This window comes from Paramormyrops kingsleyae, chromosome 11 (assembly GCF_048594095.1).
Source record: "Paramormyrops kingsleyae isolate MSU_618 chromosome 11, PKINGS_0.4, whole genome shotgun sequence".
NCBI classification, from domain to species: Eukaryota; Metazoa; Chordata; class Actinopteri; order Osteoglossiformes; family Mormyridae; genus Paramormyrops; species Paramormyrops kingsleyae.
In genome coordinates, this window is record NC_132807.1 from 30,892,444 (window position 1) to 30,908,013 (window position 15,570).

Here is a 15,570-nt window from a genome sequence, read left to right on the forward strand (position 1 = left end):
TTAAACAAATTTTGGTTGAGATATTTAGATGTTTTGGCTTTTAAACATTTAATTACTTGACTTCTAGTTTATATTGGATTTATAGCAATTACTGATTTTAAACCAGCAAGTCCAGAAATGAAAAGTTTAAGATTTAGATTGACGAAGCCAGAAATGCATGTTTATTTCCTAGATATTTCGTAATTGCAGCTTATAAACATAAAATTTCAAGATTACTAGTCATTATGGCTTTTAAACATAAAATTTCAGGATTTCTAGTCATTACGGCTTTTAAACATAATATTTCAGGTTTTCTAGTCATTGCGGCTTTTAAACATAGAATTTCAGGACTTCTAGTCATTACGGCTTTTAAACATAAAATTTCAGGTTTTCTAGTCATTGCGGCTTTTAAACATAATATTTCAGGTTTTCTAGTCATTGCGGCTTTTAAACATAGAATTTCAGGACTTCTAGTCATTACGGCTTTTAAACATAAAATTTCAGGTTTTCTAGTCATTGCGGCTTTTAAACATAATATTTCAGGTTTTCTAGTCATTGCGGCTTTTAAACATAGAATTTCAGGATTTCTAGTCATTACGGCTTTTAAACATAATATTTCATGATTAGTAGTCATTACGGCTTTTAAACATAAAATTCCAGGATTTCTAGTCATTGCGGCTTTTACACATAAAATTTCAGGATTACTAGTCATTACGGCTTTTAAACATAAAAGTTATGGATTTCTAGTCATTACGGCTTTTAAACATAAAAGTTATGGATTTCTAGTCATTGCGGCTTTTACACATAAAATTTCAGGATTACTAGTCATTACGGCTTTTAAACATAAAATTTCAGGATTTCTAGTCATTAAGGCTTTTAAGCAGTAAATAGTTTTGTGACAAAGTGTGACAATTACAAATTTAAACATAACAGCTTTTAAACAAATTTTGGTTGAGATATTTAGATGTTTTGGCTTTTAAACATTTAATTACTTGACTTCTAGTTTATATTGGATTTATAGCAATTACTGATTTTAAACCAGCAAGTCCAGAAATGAAAAGTTTAAGATTTAGATTGACGAAGCCAGAAATGCATGTTTATTTCCTAGATATTTCGTAATTGCAGCTTATAAACATAAAATTTCAAGATTACTAGTCATTATGGCTTTTAAACATAAAATTTCAGGATTTCTAGTCATTACGGCTTTTAAACATAATATTTCATGTTTTCTAGTCATTGCGGCTTTTAAACATAGAATTTCAGGACTTCTAGTCATTACGGCTTTTAAACATAAAATTTCAGGTTTTCTAGTCATTGCGGCTTTTAAACATAATATTTCAGGTTTTCTAGTCATTGCGGCTTTTAAACATAGAATTTCAGGATTTCTAGTCATTACGGCTTTTAAACATAATATTTCATGATTAGTAGTCATTACGGCTTTTAAACATAAAATTCCAGGATTTCTAGTCATTGCGGCTTTTACACATAAAATTTCAGGATTACTAGTCATTACGGCTTTTAAACATAAAAGTTATGGATTTCTAGTCATTACGGCTTTTAAACATAAAATTCCAGGATTTCTAGTCATTGCGGCTTTTACACATAAAATTTCAGGACTTCTAGTCATTACGGCTTTTAAACATAATATTTCAGGATTACTAGTCATTACGGCTTTTAAACATAAAAGTTATGGATTTCTAGTCATTGCGGCTTTTACACATAAAATTTCAGGATTACTAGTCATTACGGCTTTTAAACATAAAAGTTATGGATTTCTAGTAATTACGGCTTTTAAACATAAAATTTCAGGTTTTCTAGTCATTGCGGCTTTTAAACATAGAATTTCAGGATTTCTAGTCAATACGGCTTTTAAACATAATATTTCAGGATTACTAGTCATTACGGCTTTTAAACATAAAAGTTATGGATTTCTAGTCATTGCGGCTTTTACACATAAAATTTCAGGATTACTGGTCATTACGGCTTTTAAACATAAAAGTTATGAATTTCTAGTCATTGCGGCTTTTACACATAAAATTTCAGGATTACTAGTCATTACGGCTTTTAAACATAAAATTTCAGGATTTCTAGTCATTACGGCTTTTAAGCAGTAAATAGTTTTGTGACAAAGTGTGACAATTACAAATTTAAACATAACAGCTTTTAAACAAATTTTGGTTGAGATATTTAGATGTTTTGGCTTTTAAACATTTAATTACTTGACTTCTAGTTTATATTGGATTTATAGCAATTACTGATTTTAAACCAGCAAGTCCAGAAATGAAAAGTTTAAGATTTAGATTGACGAAGCCAGAAATGCATGTTTATTTCCTAGATATTTTGTAATTGCAGCTTATAAACATAAAATTTCAAGATTACTAGTCATTATGGCTTTTAAACATAAAATTTCAGGTTTTCTAGTCATTGCGGCTTTTAAACATAAAATTTTATGATTAGTAGTCGTTACGGCTTTTAAACATAAAAGTTATGGATTTCTAGTCATTGTGGCTTTTACACATAAAATTTCAGGATTACTAGTCATTACGGCTTTTAAACATAAAATTTATGGATTTCTAGTCATTACGGCTTTTAAACATAAAATTTATGGATTTCTAGTCATTACGGCTTTTAAGTGGTAAATAGTTTCGTGACAAAGAACTACAAATTTAGACATTACAGCTTTTAAACTAATATTGGTTGAGATATGTAGATGTTTTGGCTTTTAAACATTTAATTTTAAATGCTATTTCTAGTTATTGTTGAAATTGTATGATTAAAAGCCGTAATGACTAGTAATCATTAAATTGTATGTTTAAAAGCCATAATGACTAGTAATCCTGATATTTTATGTTTAAAAGCCAAAATGACTAGTAATCCTGAAGTTTTATGTTTAAGTGCCGTAATGACTAGAAATCCTGATATTGTATGTTTAAAAGCCATAATAACTAGTAGTCTTCAACTTTTATGTTTAAAAGCCGTAATGATTAGCAATCATTAAATTTTATGTTTAAAAGCCGTAATAACCAGAAATGCATGTATATTTCCTAGATAAAATTTATAGATTTCTAGACATTGCGGCTTTTAAACATAAAATATATGGATTTCTAGTCATTGCGGCTTTTAAACATGAAATGTCTGGACTTATACTCATTACGGCTTTTAAATATGTAATCTCAGGATTTCTAGTCGTTACAGCTTTTACACATAAAATTTATGGATTACTAGTCATTGCAGCATTTAAACATTAAATTTATGGATTTCTAGTCATTGCAGTAAATAGATTTGTGACAAAGTGTGAGAACCACAAATTGAGACATTACGGCTTCTAAATGTTCAGTTGTTCACCAGGGCTAGCGTAGCCAGGTTTCCTAAGTGAAAATATTAAATTTATAGTTAACCATAACCTTAGCCGTAACAATTATGCATCTGAAAATTATGGTAACTGTACAGAGATTTGCTCATTTTAATTACGTATCTGATAATTGTGATAACCCTACACAGATTTGCTAAGTGAAATTACAGATTTCTGGCTAACCCTACCCCCGCATCTGATAATTTTGCTAACCCTACCCAGATTTGCTAAGTGAAATTACAGATTTCTGGCTAACAACAAACAACACAACAAACAAATATATTTTTGTAACCCTACCCCGATTTGCTAAGTCTAATTACGCATCTGATAATTGTGATAACCCTACACAGATTTGCTAAGTGAAATTACAGATTTCTGGCTAACCCTAGCCATATTTGCTAAGTCTAATTACGCATCTGATAATTGTGATAACCCTACCCAGATTTGCTAAGTGCAATTACAGATTTCTGGCTAACCCTACCCCGATTTGCTAAGTCTAATTACGCATCTGATAATTGTGATAACCCTACCCAGATTTCTGGCTAACCCTACCCAGATTTGCTAAGTCTAATTACGCATCTGATAATTTTGCTAACCCTACCCAGATTTGCTAAGTGAAATTACAGATTTCTGGCTAACAACAAACAACACAACAAACAAATATATTTTTGTAACCCTACCCCGATTTGCTAAGTCTAATTACACATCTGATAATTGTGATAACCCTACCCAGATTTGCTAAGTGCAATTACAGATTTATGGCTAACCCTACCCCGATTTGCTAAGTCTAATTACGCATCTGATAATTGTGATAACCCTACCCAGATTTCTGGCTAACCCTACCCAGATTTGCTAAGTCTAATTACGCATCTGATAATTTTGCTAACCCTACCCAGATTTGCTAAGTGAAATTACAGATTTCTGGCTAACAACAAACAACACAACAAACAAATATATTTTTGTAACCCTACCCCGATTTGCTAAGTCTAATTACGCATCTGATAATTGTGATAACCCTACCCAGATTTGCTAAGTGAAATTACAGATTTCTGGCTAACCCTAGCCAGATTTGCTAAGCCTAATTACGCATCTGATAATTGTGATAACCCTACCCAGATTTGCTAAGTGAAATTACAGATTTCTGGCTAACCCTAGCCAGATTTGCTAAGTCTAATTACGCATCTGATAATTGTGATAACCCTACCCAGATTTGCTGAGTCTAATTACGCATCTGATAATTTTGCTAACCGTACCCAGATTTGCTAAGTGAAATTACAGATTTCTGGCTAACAACAAACAAATATATTTTTGTAACCCTACCCCGATTTGCTAAGTCTAATTACGCATCTGATAATTGTGATAACCCTACCCAGATTTCTGGCTAACCCTACCCAGATTTGCTAAGTCTAATTACACATCTGATAATTTTGCTAACCCTACCCAGATTTGCTAAGTGAAATTACAGATTTCTGGCTAACAACAAACAACACAACAAACAAATATATTTTTGTAACCCTACCCCGATTTGCTAAGTCTAATTACGCATCTGATAATTGTGATAACCCTACCCAGATTTGCTAAGTGCAATTACAGATTTCTGGCTAACCCTACCCCGATTTGCTAAGTCTAATTACGCATCTGATAATTGTGATAACCCTACCCAGATTTCTGGCTAACCCTACCCAGATTTGCTAAGTCTAATTACGCATCTGATAATTTTGCTAACCCTACCCAGATTTGCTAAGTGAAATTACAGATTTCTGGCTAACAACAAACAACACAACAAACAAATATATTTTTGTAACCCTACCCCGATTTGCTAAGTCTAATTACGCATCTGATAATTGTGATAACCCTACCCAGATTTGCTAAGTGAAATTACAGATTTCTGGCTAACAACAAACAACACAACAAACAAATATATTTTTGTAACCCTACCCCGATTTGCTAAGTCTAATTACGCATCTGATAATTGTGATAACCCTACCCAGATTTCTGGCTAACCCTACCCAGATTTGCTAAGTCTAATTACGCATCTGATAATTTTGCTAACCGTACCCAGATTTGCTAAGTGAAATTACAGATTTCTGGCTAACCCTACCCCGATTTGCTAAGTCTAATTACGCTTCTGATAATTGTGATAACCCTACCCAGATTTGCTAAGTGAAATTACAGATTTCTGGCTAACCCTACCCCGATTTGCTAAGTCTAATTACGCATCTGATAATTGTGATAACCCTACCCAGATTTGCTAAGTCTAATTACGCATCTGTTAATTTTGCTAACCCTACCCAGATTTGCTAAGTGAAATTACAGATTTCTGGCTAACAACAAACAACACAACAAACAAATATATTTTTGTAACCCTACCCCGATTTGCTAAGTCTAATTACGCACCTGATAATTGTGATAACCCTACCCAGATTTGCTAAGTGCAATTACGGATTTCTGGCTAACCCTACCCCGATTTGCTAAGTCTAATTACGCATCTGATAATTGTGATAACCCTACCCAGATTTCTGGCTAACCCTACCCAGATTTGCTAAGTCTAATTACGCATCTGATAATTTTGCTAACCCTACCCAGATTTGCTAAGTGAAATTACAGATTTCTGGCTAACAACAAACAACACAACAAACAAATATATTTTTGTAACCCTACCCCGATTTGCTAAGTCTAATTACGCATCTGATAATTGTGATAACCCTACCCAGATTTCTGGCTAACCCTACCCAGATTTGCTAAGTCTAATTACGCATCTGATAATTTTGCTAACCCTACCCAGATTTGCTAAGTGAAATTACAGATTTCTGGCTAACCCTACCCCGATTTGCTAAGTCTAATTACGCTTCTGATAATTGTGATAACCCTACCCAGATTTGCTAAGTGAAATTACAGATTTCTGGCTAACCCTACCCCGATTTGCTAAGTCTAATTACGCATCTGATAATTGTGATAACCCTACCCAGATTTGCTAAGTCTAATTACGCATCTGTTAATTTTGCTAACCATACCCAGATTTGCTAAGTGAAATTACAGATTTCTGGCTAACAACAAACAACACAACAAACAAATATATTTTTGTAACCCTACCCCGATTTGCTAAGTCTAATTACGCATCTGATAATTGTGATAACCCTACCCAGATTTGCTAAGTGAAATTACAGATTTCTGGCTAACCACAGCCAGATTTGCTAAGTGAAATTACGTACTTTACATAAATGCTCTCTTACGCCCTCTTGTGGTGTAATTTTCCACCACTAGAGGGCGCTTATCAAGTCAGCCAAAAATACCACCTTAAATTTCCGGATCACTAACTACTGCTTACTTCTTGCTAACCCTACCCAGATTTGCTAAGTCTAATTATGCATCTGATAATTGTGATAACCCTACCCAGATTTGCTAAGTGAAATTACAGATTTCTGGCTAACCCTACCCCGATTTGCTAAGTCTAATTACGCATCTGATAATTGTGATAACCCTACCCAGATTTCTGGCTAACCCTACCCAGATTTGCTAAGTCTAATTACGCATCTGTTAATTTTGCTAACCCTACCCAGATTTGCTAAGTGAAATTACAGATTTCTGGCTAACAACAAACAACACAACAAACAAATATATTTTTGTAACCATACCCCGATTTGCTAAGTCTAATTACGCATCTGATAATTGTGATAACCCTACCCAGATTTGCTAAGTGCAATTACGGATTTCTGGCTAACCCTACCCCGATTTGCTAAGTCTAATTACGCATCTGATAATTGTGATAACCCTACCCAGATTTCTGGCTAACCCTACCCAGATTTGCTAAGTCTAATTACGCATCTGATAATTTTGCTAACCCTACCCAGATTTGCTAAGTGAAATTACAGATTTCTGGCTAACCCTACCCCGATTTGCTAAGTCTAATTACGCTTCTGATAATTGTGATAACCCTACCCAGATTTGCTAAGTGAAATTACAGATTTCTGGCTAACCCTACCCCGATTTGCTAAGTCTAATTACGCATCTGATAATTGTGATAACCCTACCCAGATTTGCTAAGTCTAATTACGCATCTGTTAATTTTGCTAACCCTACCCAGATTTGCTAAGTGAAATTACAGATTTCTGGCTAACAACAAACAACACAACAAACAAATATATTTTTGTAACCCTACCCCGATTTGCTAAGTCTAATTACGCATCTGATAATTGTGATAACCCTACCCAGATTTGCTAAGTGCAATTACGGATTTCTGGCTAACCCTACCCCGATATGCTAAGTCTAATTACGCATCTGATAATTGTGATAACCCTACCCAGATTTCTGGCTAACCCTACCCAGATTTGCTAAGTCTAATTACGCATCTGATAATTTTGCTAACCCTACCCAGATTTGCTAAGTGAAATTACAGATTTCTGGCTAACCCTACCCCGATTTGCTAAGTCTAATTACACTTCTGATAATTGTGATAACCCTACCCAGATTTGCTAAGTGAAATTACAGATTTCTGGCTAACCCTACCCCGATTTGCTAAGTCTAATTACGCATCTGATAATTGTGATAACCCTACCCAGATTTGCTAAGTCTAATTACGCATCTGTTAATTTTGCTAACCCTACCCAGATTTGCTAAGTGAAATTATAGATTTCTGGCTAACAACAAACAACACAACAAACAAATATATTTTTGTAACCGTACCCCGATTTGCTAAGTCTAATTACGCATCTGATAATTGTGATAACCCTACCCAGATTTGCTAAGTGCAATTACGGATTTCTGGCTAACCCTACCCCGATTTGCTAAGTCTAATTACGCATCTGATAATTGTGATAACCCTACCCAGATTTCTGGCTAACCCTACCCAGATTTGCTAAGTCTAATTACGCATCTGATAATTTTGCTAACCCTACCCAGATTTGCTAAGTGAAAGTACAGATTTCTGGCTAACAACAAACAACACAACAAACAAATATATTTTTGTAACCCTACCCCGATTTGCTAAGTCTAATTACGCATCTGATAATTGTGATAACCCTACCCAGATTTGCTAAGTGAAATTACAGATTTCTGGCTAACCACAGCCAGATTTGCTAAGTGAAATTACGTACTTTACATAAATGCTCTCTTACGCCCTCTTGTGGTGTAATTTTCCACCACTAGAGGGCGCTTATCAAGTCAGCCAAAAATACCACCTTAAATTTCCGGATCACTAACTACTGCTTACTTCTTGCTAACCCTACCCAGATTTGCTAAGTCTAATTACGCATCTGATAATTGTGATAACCCTACCCAGATTTGCTAAGTGAAATTACAGAATTCTGGCCAACCTTACCCAGATTTGCTAAGTCTAATTACGCATCTGATAATTACAATGAATAAATAACTTCAGTTCAGACCATTAGACATTACTAATAAAGACATTTATATTACTGATGTACAACATCATTTTAAGGTCTTTTAACAATTTTTGTTGAAACACTGAGACATTGCAGACTTTAAATGATTTATATTACTGATATTAATCATGTAAATTACGTAATAAAATCAGATACTTAGATTTGATGTAATTTAAATGTTTTTTTTCAGTTTGTGATCCTACAGTGCCATCTATTGATGAAACATATGCAGTACGGGGCATAACCTTCAATTATTGAAGTTCAGGAATTAATTATGATAATTTGTAAAAGTCATTTTTTTTTGTGTAATTTACGTAATCAGAGTTAACCTTTCTGACTAGGGGCATAATTAGGGTTAGGGTTAGGGTTAGGGTTAGGGTTAGGGTTAGGGTTAGGGTTAGACCCTTTTCCCGAAAACAACGTTGTTTTCTTGTAAAAAGCCAAGAAATCATTTTCCGAATACATGAGGTTGAATGCTTTTCGGAACGAACAGTGTTTTTATGGACAAAAATGTCGTTTTCTTGAACTGTCAATGGGAAAACCCCATTCAATCCAACAAATACACATTTCATGCGAACCTGGTCTTTTTCCAGCTTTGCACTTCAATGTTTAAGATTTGCCACTATATATCCCATCTTCAAACACCAGGAGGCATCTGTGAGTCAATGCCAAATATGCATTGGTTTCGTTCAAGTTTTACACATACCCAAAACCACTAGGCGGCGCTATTTTCTAATGCATATGATGTATTTTCAGGACTTACACTTGGTTTTGATTGGCTGCTAGCTATTACAACTATTAAACGTTGTTTTCCAGAACTGATATCTTTTACAACTATTAAATGATGCTTTCATGGTCTGTATGGTTTTCTGATATTACATAATGCTTTCGTGGTCTTTATTGTTTTCTGATATAACATAATGCTTTCATGGTCTTTATTGTTTTCTGATATAACATAATGCTTTCATGGTCTTTATTGTTTTCTGATATTACATAATGCTTTCATGGTCTTTGATGATTTACTGATATTAAACAATGCTTTGTCAGACAGTCAATGGCGACATCTTACTTTAGGCCTCAAAGTGACATTGAGGGCAGCCACAGCATAACCTTATTGGCTGTAGGTCTGACATTAAGTATATATAAGCTATGTAAATATATAAATAATCATGCCAAGTTTTATGACTGTGGTCCTTACCAAAGGCCTCCAGTGGCCTCTTAAAGTTGCTGACGTAGGTATTGTCAACAAAAGGCTGTTTATGAAGTGTAGGCCTCAAAGTGCATAATGCGTAAACTAGGTGGGAGTATCAATCACCGTGCCAAGTTTGGTTAGCGCAGCATTTACCACAAAGCTACAGTGGGCCTTAGAAATTGCTAAGTTAGGCCATTCAACTTAATGGAACAGCATTTAGTGTTGGCTTAAAAGTACCAAGAGGGGGCGTGACGGCTTAACCGTATTAGCTAGTGTTGTGAAATTTGGCATGCTTAACCTAGATATATATATGAACAATTGTGCAAAGTTTAATTAGCTTATGACTTACACATCATTACATTTTAATCATTTAATCATGTTAAACATATCATTCCTGAATTGCATTCTGTGCATATTATCGGTCTCAGACTTAGAGACTTAGCCTGCCAGCTCTAACCCGACAGGTGCAAATTGCAACATTGTAGCATTTACTGAGCCAACGTGGGCGGGGCCTCACAGATGACGGTGGGGGGAGGGGTGGCCTTGTAGTCACAGTGCTTTTCTGAACTTACATATATCGCACTTTTCACCCCTGGGGGCAGTACCTGCCCTAGTAGTAGGGGGGCGCACTAGAGTCACAGCCCCAGAGTCATGGTGCATTTATGGCCTTTAATGCTTTCATGGTCTTTGATGGTTTACTGATATTAAACGATGCTCTGTCGGACAGTCAATGGCGACATCTTACTTTAGGCCTCAAAGTGACATCGAGGGCAGCCACGGCATAACCTTATCGGATAGAGGTCTGAAATTAGGCATATATAAACTATGTAAATATATGAATAATCATGCCAAGTTTTATGACTGTGGCCCTCACCAAAGGCCCGCAGCGGCCTCTCAAAGTCGCTGACGTAGGCAGCGTCAACAAAAGGCTGTTCATGAAGTGTAGGCCTCAAAGGGCATAACTGCACGACCGTAGAAGCTATGACGACAGTTGAAAGTTTTCCTGAGACTAGACGATCTCCCCTTAAATTACATCAATGTATGTCCATTAAAATTATGCCTCCTTCATTTAGAAGCGGCGCGTCCTTTAATCTAAATTGTAAGGCACAATCTCGTTTTCATGATTTACACGATGCATTTCTGGATTATTAATTTTTCAATTAACGTCAATTAGGGAACGGCTCCACGGAGCAGCGACGAAGGACGACGGGTCAAAGTTCACCGGAAACTACGAGTCCCTCCAAAGAAGGCCCGCCATACACGTCCATTAAAATTATGCCCCCATCACGCCCGTAGAAGGGGTTTCCCGACATCAAAGAGGCCAACTCTGCACCGTCTGGGCGCTCTCCATGTTAGAGCCAATTAGCGGATATCTTGGCGGAGGAGCGACGTAGGAGGACAGGTCAGAGCTCTCCCGACACCGGACGTCGGCGGCGCAAAGTCCCGCCATACATGTCCGTTAGAATTATGCCCCCTACGTACGGCAGAGCACAATTTCATATTTCGCCTCACCTGGGCCAAAAGATGGGGGTAAGGGTCTAGAACCTCTACCCCATGTCGAAAGGCTGCCGAAGCTCGGAGGGGACGTCGTTAGAAAAATGACCATAACTGCAGTTTGGTTAGAGGTAGAGGTCTGAAATTTGGAACGCTGATGGGGGAGGGTGGTCTGCACCAGTGACCAGAATTTTGGAGGTCTAGACCACACGGGACAGTTTTTATTAACCGTTTAGTGTCTGGTGGTCTCACGGCCGGCCCGTTTGAGCTAGGAGCGTGAGATTTGGCACTGTGGAGCACAAGGGAGGTCTATATCACATACTGGAGAATCAGCAGTCTAGACCTCAGCACTAGGCCGCAAAGTACATAAAGGTATCTGCGGCCTAGGCCGTGTGACCCAGAGGCCTAGATTTTTTACTGCACACACATGGGACATTGACAAACACACCTGTAAGGTTTCATCGATGTAGACCTCACAGGACGTTTTTTATAGACCGTCAAAGTCAGTGACGTCGGCAATGTTAAGTCAATGGAGGCACCCCACCTGTCACTTCACGGCCAATAACTTCAGGTAGTAGTGGCCTAGGAACGTCATTCAAAGTGTTCCCAAAACTAGACAGTCTGCCCTTTAATTCCCTATGTTGATTTCCCCTTAATTAGTAGATTTTCGACTAGAACAAGCAGCTTAACTTTTGGTCAGTTTTCTGTGACTTTCGCGAAAGCACTGTGCGGTTCGGAAAAGCATGATATGGCCTCAGGGGGCCTCACGGCCTACCCATGTGACCTAGGGGACTGAAATGTGGCATGCATAAACTAGGCAGGTGTATCAATGACTGTGCACAGTTTCACGAACGCAGCGCCTACCGCAGAGCCGCAGCGGCCTCTGAAGTTTGCTACGGTAGGCAATATAAACCAATGAGGACGTGGAAGACTAGGCCTCAAAATAAGCTTAGGGGGGCGTCACGGCCAAACCGTACGAGCTAGAGGTCTGAAATTTGGCAGGCGTGAACTAGGCATGTGTACAAACAAGTGTGCCCAGTTACATCACTGTACACCTCAGGGAAGAGATTTCATTGGCCCTCATAATCAATGACGTCGGCAATGTTAAGTCAATGGAGGCACCCACCTGTCACTTCACGGCCAATAACTTCGGGTAGGAGTGGCCTATGAACATCATTCAAAGTGTATCTAAAACTAGAGAGTCCGCCCTTTAATTCGCCGTATAGATCTCCCCTTAATTAGCAGATCTTCTACTAGAAAAAGCGGCTTGACCTTTGGTGAGTTTTCCGTGACCTTCGCGAAAGCACTGTGCGGTTCGGAAAAGCATGATATGGCCTCAGGGGCTCTCAGGGGCTCCCACGGCTTAACCATGTGACCTAGAGGTCTGAAATTTGGCACGCACAAACTAGATAGGCCTATCAATGACCGTGCACAGTTTCATGAGCGCGGCACCTACCGCAGAGCCGCAGCGACCTTTTAAAATTGCCACAGTAGGCAATATAAACCAATGAGGGCGTGAAACACTAGGCCTCAAAATGAGCTGAGGGTGGCATCACGGCCAAACCGTACGAGCTAGAGGTCTGAAATTTGGCATGCTTAACCTAGATATATATATGAACAAGTGTGCAAAACTTAATAAGCTTACGACTTACAAATCATTATATTTTAATCATTTAATCGTGTTAAACATATTATTCCCGAATTGCATTCTGTGCATATTATCGGTCTCAGACTTAAAAACAGCCTACCAGCCCCAACCCGACAGGCGCAAATTGCAACATTGTAACGTTTACTGAGAAGACGGTGGGGGGAGGGGTGGCCTTGTAGTCACAGTGCTTTTCTGAACTTACATATATCGCTCTTTTCACCCCTGGGGGCAGTACTTGCCCTAGTAGTAGGGGGCGCACTAGAGTCGCGGCCCCAGCGTCATGTGCTTTCGTGGATTTTTACAGATGTTAAATGTTGTTCTCATGAACTTAAACATCCACGAAAACACTGTTAACTATCTGAAAATGTTAAGGGCGTCACAGAGCTAAAGGTTACTCTCGGTCATGGCTAAGCGGAGGGAGTTGTCATAGCAACCTGGTCATGTGATAGGCTCATTTCTCATGAGCCAGCACAAGAAGAGCAGGCAATGGCAGATGATCCTCGCCGCTTGGAGAAGCACACTGGGGGAAAGTTGCCAGCGCCTGCGGGGATTATTACAGCTTCTGGGGACATGGACACAGGTAAGTCACAGTTTAACTTATTTACATAACTTTTACTTTGCTTAAAATGAAGCTGAGAGGTCGTGACTACATAACCGTATGAGTTAGCGGTCTGAAACTTGGCACGCATTACTTAGATATATTTGTAAACAACTGTACAAAGACTTATGACCACATACTTTACAGAACCTGTTTGGCAAACTTCTTAAAATAAGGCTTTAATTAGACGGTAATGCGGTACAGATTTTATACAGTGTTTTTATGAACTAGTTTAGTTTCTGATATTAAACAAGTCCACCTAAACAGCGTTTAATATCAGAAACTTTACAAGTCCACGAAAACACTGTTTAATATCAGAAAGTACAGAAGTCCAGAAAAACACTGTTTAATATCAGAAAGTATAGAAGTCCAGAAAAACACTGTTTAAATTCAGAAAGTATCGAAGTCCACAAAAACACTGTTTAATATCAGAAACTATAATAGTCCACAAAAACACTGTTTAATATCAGAAAGTATAGAAGTCCACGAAAACACTGTTTAATATCAGAAACTATACAAGTCCACAAAAGCACTGTTTAATATCAGAAAGTATACTTATATGTTTTCAGATAGTAAACAGTGTTTTTGTGGATTTCTAAAGTTTCTGATAATAAACAGTGTTTTCATGGATTTCTAAACGTTCTGATAATAAACAGTGTTTTCGTGGATTTCTAAAGTTTCTGATAATAAACAGTGTTTTCATGGATTTCTAAACTTTCTGATAATAAACAGTGTTTTCGTGGATTTCTAAAGTTTCTGATAATAAACAGTGTTTTCATGGATTTCTATAGTTTCTGATGATAAACAGTGTTTTCGTGGACTTCTATACTTTCTGATATTAAACAGTGTTTTCATGGATTTCTATAGTTTCTGATGATAAACAGTGTTTTCGTGGATTTCTAAACTTTCAGACATTAAACAGTGTTTTTATGTACTTATTTATGACAGATATTAAGGCGACGCCCCAAAGCAGTGGAGCGGAAGGTTCGGCCAAAGATAGCAAACTGGATAAATGTGAGGAAGAAGAGGACGAGGTGTGTGCCTTACTGAGTTTCAGATTAATCTTCTGCTTAACTATCATGTTGATTTTTAATTAAAACATATATACATAGATATATATTTGTTTTGTTGTTCTAGTCACAGCGAGCAGAGACTCCCCATCCACCTCGGAGAAGCAGCAGTTTAAGCAGGGTGAGACATTGGGCCTCATTTTCTAAATTGCCATGCTATATAAACGTCTGTCGTCATTAAAGATATGTCTGTTTTCAGCCACATCCATGGGCTGATTTGGTTGCTGTGATCGAGAGATTCGAAATGGTGAAGGAGGAGGTGATTCACATGTTCGGTCCATCTTTCAAAAACGCAACGCAGATTGAATCTGTAAGCATGCTGTCATCTGATTTAATTTATTTTTTTTTTAAATTAGAAATAATGACCACTGATAACTTTCTCTCTCTCTCTAGGTTAAAGAAATATTATACTCCTGTCCCCGGCTCAGTGTGATTTGTACAGAGCTCAACCTTACTGTAGACAATCTGTTGTTAATGATCAATCAGATAAAAGAGTAAGTCATCATTTATCTTGCAAACATTATTTTACTTATCGCTGTTCTGACTTGTTACTCATGGGCTATTTGTTTGTGCCTTTCTTTATTGCAGAGATGTAGATGAGATGGTGAAGACAAAAGATGCCTAAGTCACTGCTCGTTTATTATTTGTCATTTTGTTTAAATAAAAGTGTTTGCTGCAATCTGTGTTTGTGAGATTTTTTTCTCTAAATAATTTTCCAAGCATAAACTATATAAGTCAATCTGCAACGTCTCATGAGTGCAGATGTGACAAACATTTGAAATTAATGATTTATCACAGTTGTTAATTATGGTTTTGCTAAGTATTAATATTAATGTGGTTAGGTAACCAATCATGT

At 37.2% G+C, this 15,570-nt stretch overlaps 1 long non-coding RNA gene across 1 annotated transcript; it reads left to right on the forward strand.

Moving 5' to 3' along the window:
- The first annotated feature begins 14,781 nt into the window (after nt 1–14,781).
- Nucleotides 14,782–15,208, forward strand: LOC140593475 (uncharacterized). The gene is made up of 3 exons (XR_011993888.1): nt 14,782–14,835; nt 14,914–15,024; nt 15,108–15,208. It is a non-coding gene; the product is annotated as an uncharacterized lncRNA (long non-coding RNA).
- Nucleotides 15,209–15,570: the final 362 nt, after the last annotated feature.